The sequence below is a fragment of the Electrophorus electricus genome, chromosome 3, assembly GCF_041902795.1.
Source record: "Electrophorus electricus isolate QZ-2024a chromosome 3, ASM4190279v1, whole genome shotgun sequence".
In the NCBI taxonomy this organism is placed as follows: domain Eukaryota; kingdom Metazoa; phylum Chordata; class Actinopteri; order Gymnotiformes; family Gymnotidae; genus Electrophorus; species Electrophorus electricus.
In genome coordinates, this window is record NC_137499.1 from 32782684 (window position 1) to 32798435 (window position 15752).

Here is a 15752-nt window from a genome sequence, read left to right on the forward strand (position 1 = left end):
TGCATGTCTATAACTATATCTGTAAGAATGCTCATTGGTCTCGTTTTCACAGCTTTTCCTATAAATGCTGTTCTTTTCTGTTTATTTTTGTGAAGTCTTGTTTGCCTGGTTTTACGTTTCTGAGCCATTCTTGTTATTGTTGTTTTGTCTTTCCGGTTTTAACTGTAGCCTATTTACCTGTTTTTCTCTCTCTTGCCTGCCTCTAGCTTGGTTCTTATTTACTAATTGTTAGCTTCCTGGATACCTGTTTTGTTACTGTGTTGTGGATTTGCCTGTTTTATTACAGTGAGTTTGGCTTGCCCTTCCACTATTAAAATTTAATCTGTGTGTGCCTCTCAATTCTCTGAACCTGACACACTAACAATAATACAACCTATACGCAAACACAGTTTTAGAAACATGACCAGAGGTACTTAAATAAAAGGGTTCATTTGTACAGAAAAGGAGACCTTTTAAAAATGATTTCAGGTTGAGGCTAACTGTAAATCAACTCTGTCCACCTTTAGGGTAATATGTTTCATCTGTGTAAACTAGAAGTTTCCACAATACAGAAAGCATTTTTATTTTTCCAGTTTTTGTCACAATATATTTACTTACACAACATCACATTCATTTAAATTAATTAATTTTGAGGGTTAATCTTTTAAAATAAAACACAAAACAAAATTTCAAAGTGGCAAATATAATCCAGACAAATCTGATGACCTTTAAAGGGGTGGAATACTTTTGCAAGGCACTATATAATTTGCAATATTTTATTAATGGTACAATAAAAAGATATTTATATCAGGAAGTACCACTCAGCACATGCCAAAACACTACAAAAGTAGAGAATAGTCTAAATTGCCTCATTTCAAAGTCTAATTTTCTGCAACATACTTATAGACTTGTTATGCTAACTTGGACTGATTATCTGTGAAGTGAAAAGTACTTCCACATGTTCAATTGAAGGACACATTTGTTTATGCACCAGAGTAAGTGTTTGTTTTGTAAAAACTATTGAGCTGTGACCTGATATGACCTTCTTCTCACAGTGGAAGAATTTTGGGTTACCACTGAGTAAAGTTATTAGACTGCATTCATATTTCTCACACTGCCTTTATGCTTTATTGCTTGATGGTTTGGCTTTGTAACATATCATATCTCGAGCTACAAAATACATAAACTACAAAGTTGTTAAAGCAGCAGTTTAAAAAGATTAGAACATTGGCGGCAAAGGGTAAAATTTTTGAAATATACAAAAACAAAGGAAGAGGGAAGTAGAAGGTGAAAAAGAGTGAGAACGGGAGCGGGAGCGGTGTGTATCTGGGCTGGACTATGGCCACTGCCAGAGACACGGTGTGGGAGAGAGGAATGCTGGGACCCATAACCCCGCAGCTTTCCCGAAAGCTAATGTGGTTTCCTCTCATCCCTCTCTCTCCTTCCCCCTCTTCTGCTTGGAAGGAGAGGAGTGGTGAGGGTGTGAAGTTACAACCAGAGATTTACCAGGAGAGTGAGAAAAAGAATAACTACAGCGAAAGAGGGCAAAAGACAAAAAGGCAGAAGGAGAGAAAAGAGAAAGAACATGACACTGAGAATGACAGGGAAAAGCAAAAACAAACAAAAAAACAAAACAACAAAAACAAACAAAGAAACAAACAAAAAACAAAAAGAAAGAGAAAGTAGAACAAAGCATGCAGTGAGAGAGGGGGCTCCAAGCCAAGGCCACACAGACCCCAGTGAGTGAAGAACATAGAGGGAAAGGAGCTCCCCCCTACTCCAGCTCTCTGAGAATAAATACAGTCACACGAAAAGATAGCAAGCTACAGCACACCCATGCCAAACTCTCAAGGCAAATGGTTTTACAGTAACTGTGACCTGAATTAAAATCAAATGAATCGCACACAAATACAAGCCAAAAAGCAGTAATAGTTCGGAATTAGGCTTTTGAGTTAAATATAACCGTATCTGCCTCCAACACGCACCACATACTCCCACACCTCCAGTCTCCATCATCATTATGTACATACCGCAGCTAACGATGACGATGACGATGACGATGACAACAACAACAGGGAGAGGACCGCAAACCTTCTTCCATAAAGTGGAAATGGAGGCAGTGAAACACAACAAAGGGACAAAAAGGCAAACCACAGTGAGCTCCGGATATCTTCAGCCTTCCTCTCAAATTGGGAGTGAATGGTGTGGTCTAATTGAAGTCTGCTCAGCCAATCTCAGGAGCACGCAATGAGTCGGTGATCCACCCGATGGGGCCAAGCCATAACTGCACAACTGTGTGTGTGTGTGTGTGTGTTTTCTGCCTGTGGGGGCACTCTCTGTGTGTCAGTTGTGCATTTGTGTAACTGTGTGTGTGGCTTGTGTGTATGCAATTCAGGGGTTGTAATTGGATATAATTGCTGCCCTCCTCTGTTCTCTCTGCATTGTTTTCTGCTCAGATCAAGTGAGGGCCAGCAGTTGACAGGGGTTTATTTGGTCTGCTGCCATAAACGTATCATAAACAGGAAAAAGCCCTGGCCTCGGGAAGACTTCAGAATTGAGGGGAGCTGAGAATGCAGAAAGAACAAACGTCACATATGTGAAGGCAGAGATCGTAATTTAGTTTTGTTAAACTGGGTTGATATTTACACGAAGCAGTTGATTCTGCTTTTTAGTGAAGTTTGGGCCATGCCAGAGAGGGATTACTCCTGTATTTTCAACCTCTTTCTCCTGCCGGAACTGAAGTCACCTTATATCCACTCAACAGACAAGTGGTCATGTGACAAAAGAGAGCACTGTGACAGGTGGAAAGACAACAAAAGACATCTTTTATTACATCATTGTGGGACGGGTAGGCATTGTTAAAGAGGGGAGCTTTAGGAGACACTTGGTAGGCTGTAAACCTCAAAGGCTTTCCTTTTTTCCTGGTGCTGCTGACTGGCAAAAATGTCACACATAGCATTTAGCTACAGAAGGATGAAGGGCATTGATGTTTCGCAATTCGTCTCAGATCGTGTTGATTCCATCATGCTGAATTCCTGTTTAGTATTGATAAAATGGAATTTTTGAAAGAAATGCAAACTATTAGATGATGAAATCTCACTGCAAGTGTCTACCTCAGTTCAGAGGGTTTTTGCACTGGTGAGCACTCCTACCTTTTGAGCAGTGAGAAGCAGATGGAAGCAAACAGAATTGGGCTATTTATAACAAAGTTGTTATATATGATTAACACATGATTAAGCAATTGCCACCATGCACTGCACACAGGCCTAATTTGGTTATTGTTCCATATCAGATCATCTTAGGTCAGATCTAGATATGGATTGGATTTAAGTTAATGAAGGAAATTTGCTTCTGTTTACACTTAGCCAATGATACTATATGTACTGCACACAAAATCCAAACAAAAAACATCTCTTTGTAACCTGATTGGATATCTAGCTACAGTTCATTAGGGTAAAATATCTAAGATGCTACACCTTGAAATGAATTAATGATCATTAATTTGATGATTAATTTGGTAGCTGCTGTGGTGCAGGCTGCAGTCAAGACATGCAGGCGGTGCTATATTTTAGCTACATCCAGCTCAGGCTGATTGGGTGGCCATATGAATCACCATGGATAGAGTTCAGTTACATAATGTTGCTTTTAGTGCCAATAGCATCTAACTGTGGGTGAATCTATTCACAAACTATAGTGCTGGTTAACAGGAAGAGCTCGAAGCCATTCTGATCACACTGTAATCTTCATAGATCTGGTCTATGAAGGAGGGTGATAGTGAGGCTAGAGAGCTCAGCATGTTGGGGCAATGTCTTGTCCTACAATGTGTGACCGAACAGAAGCTTCTCTGCTCATAACAGCAGCACCTCTGGCACCCAGAAGCCCCTTTTTGAACTCAGAGAGGCAAGTGTTTACAGATGGGTCAGCAATTGTTTTGCTAAATCAGTGCTGTTGCTTTGATAACCTGTGCCTGGACCATGCCATGGTGACTGAGGGTGCTAAAGGGCAGTAATGAAGTTGCTCTGGTGTAATACACTGTATTTACATAACCTTATTATATAACCTCTAGTAGATTTCTCAAACCATTTCAATCACTGATTTTTCTTCTGAAATGAACAACCCCCAAACATCAGCTGGTCAGACTGTCAGGCATAAAGCATTGCCTGCCTCTATACCTCATTCTGATCTTTCTAAACTGCCCTTAATACTTTCATCCTCATGCAGTCAAACATCAACAACAAACTGCAAGAACAAAGGCCTCAGTGGTGAATGGGACCTTTTACCTTTACACCTGCTTAATAGGAACCAGCAAGCCCAGTGCCCAAATAACTATACAAAACAGGACTCAAATGTGAAGTAAATATGACCTAAAACCAATAGTCTCCTAACATAGTACATGCAAAGTCATCATATGAGGACATTACTAAACTAAAAAAATCCATGAAAATGTCTTACTAGTAATCAATCCACAATAATCCTTTGTGCAAAACCAATGTATTTATTTGTTATCTTGATTTGATGGTCATATCTGACCTTTCAGTGTCACACAACAGTGAAGGAGACTTTAAAGCTTGCTATGAATACTAACAAAAATACTACTAAACTCTGAATTAAGCACCTACGTGGAAGTCCTAAATTTGACTTTTATTGTGAGTACAGTCAGTCATTATAGCAGATACCAGAGGAATCTTCACAGAAGATGGGGCAGAACAAACAACAACCTGTTGGCCTGTGAAGTGCAGCAGCTCAGTAGAAGTATAGCAAACTCAAGTAATTCATTATACTCTGGCCTTGCCATGTTCGAACTTCAGGGCTGTCGTGGAAATTTACTTTGCTTCATGTTGTGGAAATTTACTTTGCTTCATTGTACTTTGCTTTATGTTTCTATAGTCACAGCATAACAGTCTGCAGATAGGCGTGTGAGTCAGGGACACCAGCTGCTCACATACTGTTCTAACCATAGAGATAGAAGATGCCTTCAGCGCTCAGGCTAACCAAAACATGAATTAGCAGATACTCTGTAGGAGTCGTTTTTCTTTTTTCTGTTCTGTGTATAAGGGGAGGGGGACCGTACTGCGGGTCAGTTCTCTTACTCTGTTATATAGGGGACAGAACTCAATAAACTTTTACTTTTACTACTCAATGCATAAAGCTGTCTGTGTTTGATGTGCTCTCATTTCTCCACCACAATTTGGCATAGTCGGCAGGATGAGCAGCTCCACCGCTGAAGGGGGAAAATCAACACTTCACTGAGGATGCTCCTTGGCAAGGCTGAGCTGGGAGGGAACACCCATTCGGGGAAAAGTACCGCCAGAGTGAAGGTATTTTCCCTCATCTTGCGGTGCCTGCCTCATCTTTAAAAAGGACCGTGAGTGGGAGAGAGCAACTAATTGTGTAAGTACACAGACGTTTATTTCCCTCTGTGCGGCCGTTCGGGAGTTCTCCTCTAGCATAAGAATATTTCAGAAGTACTTGAAATAGCTTTTTTACGACGGTGCAAAGTAAAGTTAATCAGTAGCCTGCTGATAGTGAGGCCCCTATTGCTCAGACGTGAGATTAGGGATGTCTAAGAGACGTAATAGGTCCGGACCTGGGAGGAGAATCAGTCCAAGAGTGAATGGAGCATAAGATACATTAAGGGACTAAATTACAGCAGCGCATGCTTTGAGAGAGTAATAAAATGGGATCCCAAAATAGTAAATTAATGCAATATGACCCATCCGAGTGGAACTAGCCCTTACATAATGACATGCGAAGTGACTATGGGGAGAGTGCCCTAAGGTGGTTGCCCATATGGGTAGATTGTTATGGGTTCCCTCGGAATGGGAGCTTGAGTGTGAAACTGCTTAATAATATACTTAGACGTATGGAAAACCGACCAGGGGATTCTGGTCAGTGTAAGGTATGGGACAGACACAATGGGAATATTATAGCAAGTCTTAAAATGTGGATAACAGGAAAAAAAACAACAACTAAGCAACTAAGGGGACTGGGAGGGGGGGATCAACCTAACTCCACTTCTCAGTGTGTGTCCTCCAGAGCCGATCCCGATCTCGACTCCGCTCCACCACAACGGAAACCAGCAGCCGTGGTGCCTGATCCAGTGGCAGCGGAACGTACACACGCCTATGGACTGCCTCAAGCAGGACCACACACTGGTCTCTTAGATGAAGCCCACGCCATAGAACAAAGGCTTCACCCTCAGAGCGGTTAACCAGGAAATGGATGCTGACACCTTGTTCGGACTCAGCAGATTGGCTGAAGACTATGCCAGACATCATGAAGCTCAAATTCAAACAGAGCAGACAACATGGATCAAGCCATGTTCACCATGATGCAACAAGTGGCTCCCAGGGGGAGAGGATGAGCAAGGGAGCAAGATGCTCCAGGAGGGAGAGACATGTCATGGAGAATTTGATGTTACAATTGTGGAAAAGAAGGACATTTTTTCAGAGACTGTCCAGACCCATACAGCCAAGTCGCGAGAAACGATCTGGAAGGGGTGGACTGACGGGCAGAGGACAAGCGGGACGGCTGTGAGGGACCATAACCCCATCAGAAAAGGGAAGTGCCAGATTTTTATTATATGTATTCTCAGCAATTAAGTAAACGACCCCTAGCATTACCCCAAGTAATCTTAACTGTTAACGCACTCAGTAATTCAAGCCAAAGGGTTTAATGTATCAATTACTAATAGGACGGTGTCCATAATGGGTACGAGTGGAAAGGTGGTGCATGAAAGAATGTCTGCGCCTCTCCAATGTCAGGTGGGGGAACGAAAATTTCGACATGGGTTCCTTATATTCTCTGTGTGCCCGATCAACCTGCTGGCTCGAGATTTGATGTGCAAATTGAGTTGTACTTTAGTAAGCTCCTCAAAGGGACCCAGTGTTGCCTTCGCGAAAGGTGAAGCCAGTGCACAGATGGTGCAGCTGGGAGAGGGGGAGCTGAGATATATCTACGAGTGGGGGTTGCAAGGTGGGTCAGGGAAAATAACGGAACACATGATCAAAACTGCCAGAAGGGCAACTAAGGGAAGATTTAACTATATGAATGCTGAACGTTTGCATGTGACTGCATATGTTTCCGATGGTCCAGACAAGCAGTACACGGAAGCTTTCTTCCGTCATAAAAACCTAGAGACCATTAGAACTAAATATTTGTATTGGGATGATGAGTTTGCAGCTGTGCAAGATGAACAGAAACGGTGGTATGATGTTGAGTACTCCATCCCCCATGTCTCACTAGGAAGAAGTAATCCTTTTAGACAATGGCGGGAGGTGGGACTGTGGATAAGATGAATGAGTCATCTCCACAGATGGGAACCCACTGAACAACCCACTATTCACTATAATGCAGGAGTAGATGCATTCCGAATGACTCTGCCGTATGTAATTATGGCTAACAGAACCGTAGAGCTTACCTCACCTCATCAGAGTGTACCCTTGACTAACTTTGTAGCATCGGAATCCGAGCATGATAATTATTTGAGCGAGATACCAGATATCTTATGGGCTAAAGGGAAAAACGATGTGAGATTAATCAAAAATTGTGAGCCAGTGCAGATTATGGCAAAGGGCACATACAGACCGAAACAACCCCAATACCCATTGAAAAAAGGAGGCTATAGAAGGTATTAGGCCAGTATTCCAATCCCTTCGAGACGCTGGTGTAATAATACCATGCCCATCCTCGCCTGTCCATACCCCAATATTTCCTGTGAGGAAACCAGGCCGTGATGAGTAGAGATTTGTGCAAGATTTACAAGCAGTAAATGCAGCAGTACAAGCAAGGGCGCCTGAAGTGCCAAATCCGCACACCATATTATCACAAATACTGCATGACAGTCGATGGTTCACCATTGTGGATCTGGCGAATGCTTTCTTTAGCGTACCGGTACATCCAGATAGCCAGTTTTGGTTTGCTTTTTCCTTTGAAGGAAAACCCTACACATTTATGCGCCTCTGTCAGGGCTATTGTGAGTCGCCGAACCATTTATAATGCAGCATTAAGACAAAGCTTAGAAGGTCTTACCCTTCCTGCAGGCACAACTCTGCTGCAATACGTGGATGATTTATTATTAGCAACGCCAACAGAGGAGTTGTGCAAGCAAGCCACTTTATGCTTGTTGAAACATTTAGCTGCAGAAGGGCATAAAGCTAGTAGATCAAAATTACAAAACTGTAAAGAGGAAGTAACTTTCTTCGGGCATATTATTAAGGGGAATACACACAGGCTGTCTCACAACCAAGCACAAGCTATAATTTTGCTACCTAAACCGACCACAAAGAAACAGGTGTTGTCTTTCCTGGGCATGTGTTCCTACTGTTGCATGTTTAGTCCATCTTATGCAGAATTGGAGGGACCGTTACAAGCCATCATTCCTACTAAAGCCGGGAATGTGATGCAACTGGCCTAGACCCCAGAGGCGGAAAAGGCATTTGTAGAATTGAAACAAGCACTACAACGCCTAACTGTCCTAGGTTTACCAGATCCCAACAAACCTTTCACTCAGATGGTAGATGAGAAAGGTGGCTATATGACATCGGTTCTATGCCAGAAACATGGCACACATCAAAGACCGGTAGCTTACTTCTCTGCGAAATTAGACACGGTAGCACGAGAGCTACGAGCCTACCTAAGAGCAATAGCAGCTGCCGAGAAGGCTATACTAGCCTCAAGAGATATAGTGGCCTACTCCGCTCTTACTGTTTTAGTCCCACACGCAGTACACCGAATACTGCAGGACCAAAGAGTGTCACACTTATCAGCCCAGCGGTGGCTGCGATACCACACCACCCTCTTAGACATGCCTAACATAACTGTCAAAAGATGTATAACACTGAACCCAGCTACACTCCTTCCTACGGAGGAGGATGGAGAGCCACACGACTGCACAACAGTCTTAGCTCAAATATGTACACCGCGGGTTGATCTCTTTGAAGAAGCCATAAGTAACCCAGACCTATGCCTCTAGGTGGATGGGTCAGCAAGCAGGGATGACACAGGGGTCAATAGGGCAGCATATGCAGTAGTAATAGATCATGAAATACTTAAAACAGAAGTATTACCATCTTCCTATTCAGCGCAGGCTGCAGAACTAGTAGCACTGACGGAAGCATGCAAACTAGCTGCAGACAAAACTGTTAATGACTATACTGATTCCAGATATGCTCGGTGGGTAGTTCATGATTTTGGAGCCATATGGAAACATAGGCAATTCCTGACAAGCTCAGGTAAATATATTAGATATCACCATCTTGTAAATACACATTATGGGAGATTCAGTCAGGGGCTACCGCCACCGAATGCACCAGGTGGAGACATCACACAGTGTACGATGGTGTTTGGACACATACGCCTAGGGGCAAACCTTGCCTACCCAAATCATACATGCAGGGCCAATCAGAATTGCTCATGGGTGTAGCCATATGAGCAAAGGGGGAATCGTGGACAGCATATCAAAGTACTGGTAAGAAGTATATGCTGGTGTGCGTGTGTATGTTTAGCAAGTGGGTAGAAGCATTTCCCACTACCAAGCAAGATGCACAAACGGTAGCTAAAATGTTCCTAATGGAAATCATTCCTAGGTGAGGCCTACCAAAGCGTATCTCAAGTGACAATGGCACACTGTTCGTACATCAAGGCCTCATAGAATTAACCAAAAATCTAGGTATTGATATGAAGAAGCACTGCAGTTACCACCCTGCTAGTGCAGGGGCAGTAGAGCAGGCTAACGGCACTCTGAAAGCGGGATTAGCAAAAATGTATCAACAGTCAGGACTTAACTGGGTTCATTGTTTACCATTAGTCCTGTGGCAAATGCAAACTAGACCCCAAAAGGGATGCTCAGTGCCTTTGAGACGGTTTTTGGCAGACCACCCAAGACAGGTGTAGGGCCTCCACTGACGGATAACATACTCCTAACCGATTCTATGGTACAGTACTGCATGTCATTGCACCATGCTCTGTCCATCGTATCCAAACAGGTGCAAGCTGTCCTGCCAAGCCCTGAAGACAAGCACCTTCATGATATCGCTCCAGGCGACTGGGTGTTGGTGAAAGATCTCAGATGAAAGCGGTGGAACCAAGCACAGTGGACAGGACCACACCAAGTCCTGTTAACAACCCACGCTGCTGTCAAAATAGAAGGACGAGGAACCTGGGTACATCACACACACTGTAAGAAGGCTCCGACACCAGCCTTGACTCCAAACAGCAGCACCCCAACAGACTAGGTCGGAACTGTGTTGAGGAGGGTGTTAAAGGCAAGGCCTACCCTTTCGACACTCGGAACTGTCAAGAAACCTATAAGATGGGTGTGTTGGTGCTTGTGATACTTGGGGTCTGGCATAGTGTCCACTTGAGTACATCCGAACGTATAACCTGGGATACCACTCCCTCCGGTTATTGGACCAGCATAAGCAATGACTATTTTAGCACCTCTAATCAGGAACAAATCCCATGGTATCAAGCCTTCAATAAGACAGTGCAGCAGACAATTACAGGTCACCTAAGAGAAAACACCACAAAGCAGTTTCAAATCATTAGGGTTCCGTCTGGTTCTTATGATCATTCTGCAAACAGAAAATATGCATGAAGTTGAACAATCAGTCAATCTTACTATTGCCAATGTGCCCAGGGATGGAAATGCCATTCAGGTAACGTTACGAGGAAACTGGAATATGACTAATCCCAATGGTAGCTATCTGTGCTGTATAGAAAGGGTGGGGGCTGACATTTGTGCGCCACTGACACTTGTAGCACTGCCACGTAGAGAAAATCACACACAGCTAACACAGTCAGAACATCGACTGCATATTAATATGGATGAAGAATCCCACGACTTATCAGAAGACTTGTTACCATTTCAGGGCCCCAACGTCACTAAGGCAGAACGATTAGCAGCTAAATGCCAACACAATACAGCGTGTATGTCAGCCATTGTGCATGCCCAACACATCGAGCAAGAGTGCTCGGTGTGCCAGCGCACCAGTGTTCCATGGACTGTAATCCCTCTGAAAAACGCAGACGTAGGAGAAGTGAATATGACAATCTCTATTTGCCAGGTTATTAACCAGACCTCAAACTGATCCAGTCCCACTAACCCTGCACCACAGAAAATGATGCTGCATGTGGCAGCTAGAAAGGGTGAGAAACGTGTATGCCAGATGAAGCAGCAGGTGCCGGTAGGCTGGTCCAGATGTGTCGACTATGTGCAGTTGCACAGCAATGGCACTTGCAGTGACTCCAATAGCAGTTCCCTGTGGAATTGCTCCATGACAACACCGCAGGGGTATCGGAATGTAATGTGGGTCTGTGGGTCGGTGGCCTATGGTGAAATGCCACAGAATTGGACTGGTTGTTGTTATCCAGCTGTAGTGCGCCCAAGGACGCAGGTGTATACACTTCCCCATGCCAAGCAGCACAGGGTGAGGAGAAACATAACCAGCACAGACTATTGTGGTAGAATTCTGAGGGACCCATGGACCACTCCGGGTGAAACCATTGGTTGATCCCTTTTCCTGGGCGGTGGCACAGTAGCAGCCCTGCAAAAGATCAATGGCTTAGCTTATCAGTTACTGCAAGTAGTTAATGACACCTCAGCAGCTATAGGTGCCTTAAAGCTAGAACAACAAGCGATAAGGGCAGCAGTGCTACAACATAGAATGGTATTAGATGATCTCCTAACCATGAAGGAAGGAGGGGTGCAAAATGATTAACACTTCCTGCTGTTTTTACATTCCAGATCTCAGCGCTAATATTACTGATTATATTAATCATAGGCGATCTTCACTCCACAGCCTACAGTTCCAGGTGGATTCTGGGACTGGCTGACGGCCTGGTTGGGCAGTTGGGCAGCGAACCTAGCGGCTGTAGCGTTGCCCATTCTGCTACCCATTCTTCTTCTTCTTCTTCTTCTTCTTCTTCTTCTTCTTCTTCTTCTGTGTTTACCTCCTTTTTTGTTATTGTGTGTCAGACGTCTTTCTAGTGTGTTCACCATGCCAGCTCTCAGCAGTCATGACAACGACCAACGTCAGCTCCGTGAAGACATTCCGCTCCCCGAGACGGGCGGCACTGGTGATCCACTTGAAGACATCGTAGTGCTATTTGCTGAATAGATGTGTGATAATGTGTGATATACAATCAAAGGGGGAAATGTCGTGGAAATTTACTTTGCTTCATTTTGTGGAAATTTACTTTGCTTTATTTTACTTTGCTTTATGTTTCTATAGTCACAGTATAACAGTCTGCAGATAAGCGTGTGAGTCAGGGACACCAGCTGCTCACATACTGTTCTAACCATAGAGATAGAAGTGTTTAGTGCTCAGGCTAACCAAAACATGAATTAGCAGATACTCTGCTAAATTGGGCTATTTATAACAAAGTTGTTATATATGATTAACACATGATTAAGCAATTGCCACCATGCACTGCACACAGGCCTAATTTGGTTATTGTTCCATATCAGATCATCTTAGGTCAGATCTAGATATGGATTGGATTTAAGTTAATGAAGGAAATTTGCTTCTGTTTACACTTAGCCAATGATACTATATGTACTGTACACAAAATCCAAACAAAAAAACATCTCTTTGTAACCTGATTGGATATCTATCCACAGTTCATTAGGGTAAAATATCTAAGATGCTACACCTTGAAATGAATTAATCATCATTAATTTGATGATTAATTTGGTAGCTACTGTGGTGCAGGCTGCAGTCAAGACATGCAGACGGTGCTATATTTCAGCTACATCCAGCTCAGGCTGATTGGGTGGCCATATGAATCACCATGGATAGAGTTCAGTTACATAATGTTGCTTTTAGTGCCAATGGCATCTAACTGTAGGTGAATCTATTCACAAACTATAGTACCGGTTAACAGGAAGAGCTCAAAGCCGTTCTGATCACACTGTAATTTTCATAGATCTGGTCTATGAAGGAGGGTGATAGTGAGGCTAGAGAGCTCAGCATGTTGGGGCAATGTCTTGTCCTACAATGTGTGACCGAACAGAAGCTTCTCTGCTCATAACAGCAGCACCTCTGGCACCCAGAAGCCCCTTTTTGAACTCAGAGAGGCAAGTGTTTACAGATGGGTCAGCAATTGTTTTGCTAAATCAATGCTGTTGCTTTGATAACTGACTATGTGCCTGGAACATGCCATGGTGACTGAGGGTGCTAAAGGGCAGTAATGAAGTTGCTCTGGTGTAATACACTGTATTTACATAACCTCTAGTAGATTTCTCAAACCATTTCAATCACTGATTTTTCTTCTGAAATGAACAACCCCCAAACATCAGCTGGTCAGACTGTCAGGCATAAATCATTGCCTACCTCTATACCTCATTCTGATCTTTCTAAACTGCCCTTAATACTTTCATCCTCATGCAGTCAAACATCAACAGCAAACTGCAAGAACAAAGGCCTCAGTGGTGAATGGGACCTTTTACCTTTACACCTGCTTAATAGGAACCAGCAAGCCCAGTGCCCAAATAACTATACAAAACAGGACTCAAATGTGAAGTAAATATGACCTAAAACCAATAGTCTCCTAACATAGTACATGCAAAGTCATCATATGAGGACATTACTAAACTAAAAAAATCCATGAAAATGTCTTACTAGTAATCAATCCACAATAATCCTTTGTGCAAAACCAATGTATTTATTTGTTATCTTGATTTGATGGTCATATCTGACCTTTCAGTGTCACACAACAGTGAAGGAGACTTTAAAGCTTGCTATGAATACTAACAAAAATACTACTAAACTCTGAATTAAGCACCTACGTGGAAGTCCTAAATTTGACTTTTATTGTGAGTACAGTCAGTCATTATAGCAGATACCAGAGGAATCTTCACAGAAGATGGGGCAGAACAAACAACAACCTGTTGGCCTGTGAAGTGCAGCAGCTCAGTAGAAGTATAGCAAACTCAAGTCATTCATTATACTCTGGTCTTCCCATGTTCAAACTTCAGGGCTGTCGTGGAAATTTACTTTGCTTCATTTTCTGGAAATTTACTTTGCTTCATTTTCTGGAAATTTACTTTGCTTCATTTTACTTTGCTTTATGTTTCTATAGCCACAGCATAACAGTCTGCAGATAGGCGTGTGAGTCAGGGACACCAGCTGCTCACATACTGTTCTAACCATAGAGATAGAAGAAGCCTTCAGCGCTCAGGCTAACCAAAACATGAATTAGCAGATACTCTGTAGGAGTTGTTTTTCTTTTTTTCTCTTTCTTCTGTTCTGTGTATAAGGGGAGGGGGACCGTACTGCGGATCAGTTCTCTTACTCTGTTATACAGGGGACAGAACTCAATAAACTTTTACTTTTGCTACTTAATGCATAAAGCTGTCTGTGTTTGATGTGCTCTCATTTTTCCACCACCAGCTCAGTAAAGGTTTTGTTATGACAGATTTTTTTTTTCATTTGGAGTGGAAAGGAATTGTGAGGAACTAATAAGGGGCACAGGACTGAGGGTAGAGAGCAGTCAAGGTTGTATATAGTTGATCCTTTTGTTTTCTGTAAGCACAGAAACCAACATGCAGGAAATTCCAGGAGCTGTTTGTTTGTCTTCTCCTTCTATCTCAATGAATAAATGTTAATCATGAGCCAGTTTCCTCCACAGTGTGCGGCTGAGTCGATGGTGCTAGAGACACACTCGTGCAGACACACTCGTTCCAGGAGAGCAATCAGCCCTAACATCTGCCTGACCATTAGTTCCACTGATCATCAATGATTGTTCTCAACTCCACTTGATTCATATAGTGGTGAATATTAACATTACACTAAATCCCCATTTATTAATATTTTGCAAGGGGAAGAGGAATGACTGAGGTTTTAATACATTTAATACATATTTTGTAAGGTGACAGCATTTTAAACCAATGCTGTGATCCTATTTAAACCAATGCTGTGATCCTAAAATTCCTATTAATATAAAAAATAGTTACAGTATTAATATTAATAGAAACCCTATTATACCGAGATTATGATCTGACCGAGAGTGGAACATCTTTTTGGAACCTCTATAGATAAAGCTGTGCAAATGGTCCTTGGCAAACTTTCTGTGTTTATATCTCTTTTACATTACTGAAATTTAATTAATTTCACTTAGTGAAGACTTTTGTGCTATCTGGATTTCCAAACATGAGCTGAAAAAATTTAGCTTTGTCGCTTTGCAGCTTTGAGCTGATTAAAACTTTAGAATCTGACTCCGTTCTGCGACATCAACGAATTAGTGTCTATTTTTCTAAGACAAATTGCTTCACATTCTTGCGTGTATTTTCTAGATTTGAGTGACGCGTAAGGGATCTTGACAGCTGTTAACACAAAGGTACAAAACATCTAGTTTATCTCAGGCTGTCTCTCGTAGCTCCTAAGCAGAACTAGTACTAAACGGAGGAAATGAGAGCCGGGCGAAACACCGGGACTGTATAGACGCCGGCTGCAGTTCGTTACTGTAGCCGATTCACCGGTTTAGGTCACTGCTCGCGTGATGCGAAGAAGTGGATGAAAGGAAAAATAAATCAAATTTCTGCAAAAGTGCTTTTTGACCACTGTGATGCCTATAAGAAACAAACCTCCCTCGCTTCCTCACAAAGTCTAGGCAACATTAAAACATAAAAACGAGAGAAGTCCCCTCCCCCTCCTCCCTTCCTTCCACATCTGGTTCCACTCAAAGTTTGGATTTTCGTGGCATTCCATCGCATCGGTGAAGCCAGATAGCCTACATAAGCTAGACTGCAACTTAAACCAAATGTCCCAAAC

The 15752-nt window shown here is 42.7% G+C and overlaps 1 protein-coding gene across 1 annotated transcript in view; it reads right to left on the bottom strand.

The window, feature by feature from the left end:
• The window catches only part of mrc2 (mannose receptor, C-type 2), a 37360-nt gene that overhangs the window by 21182 nt on the left and 426 nt on the right, over window positions 1-15752 (bottom strand). The window lies entirely within an intron of this gene.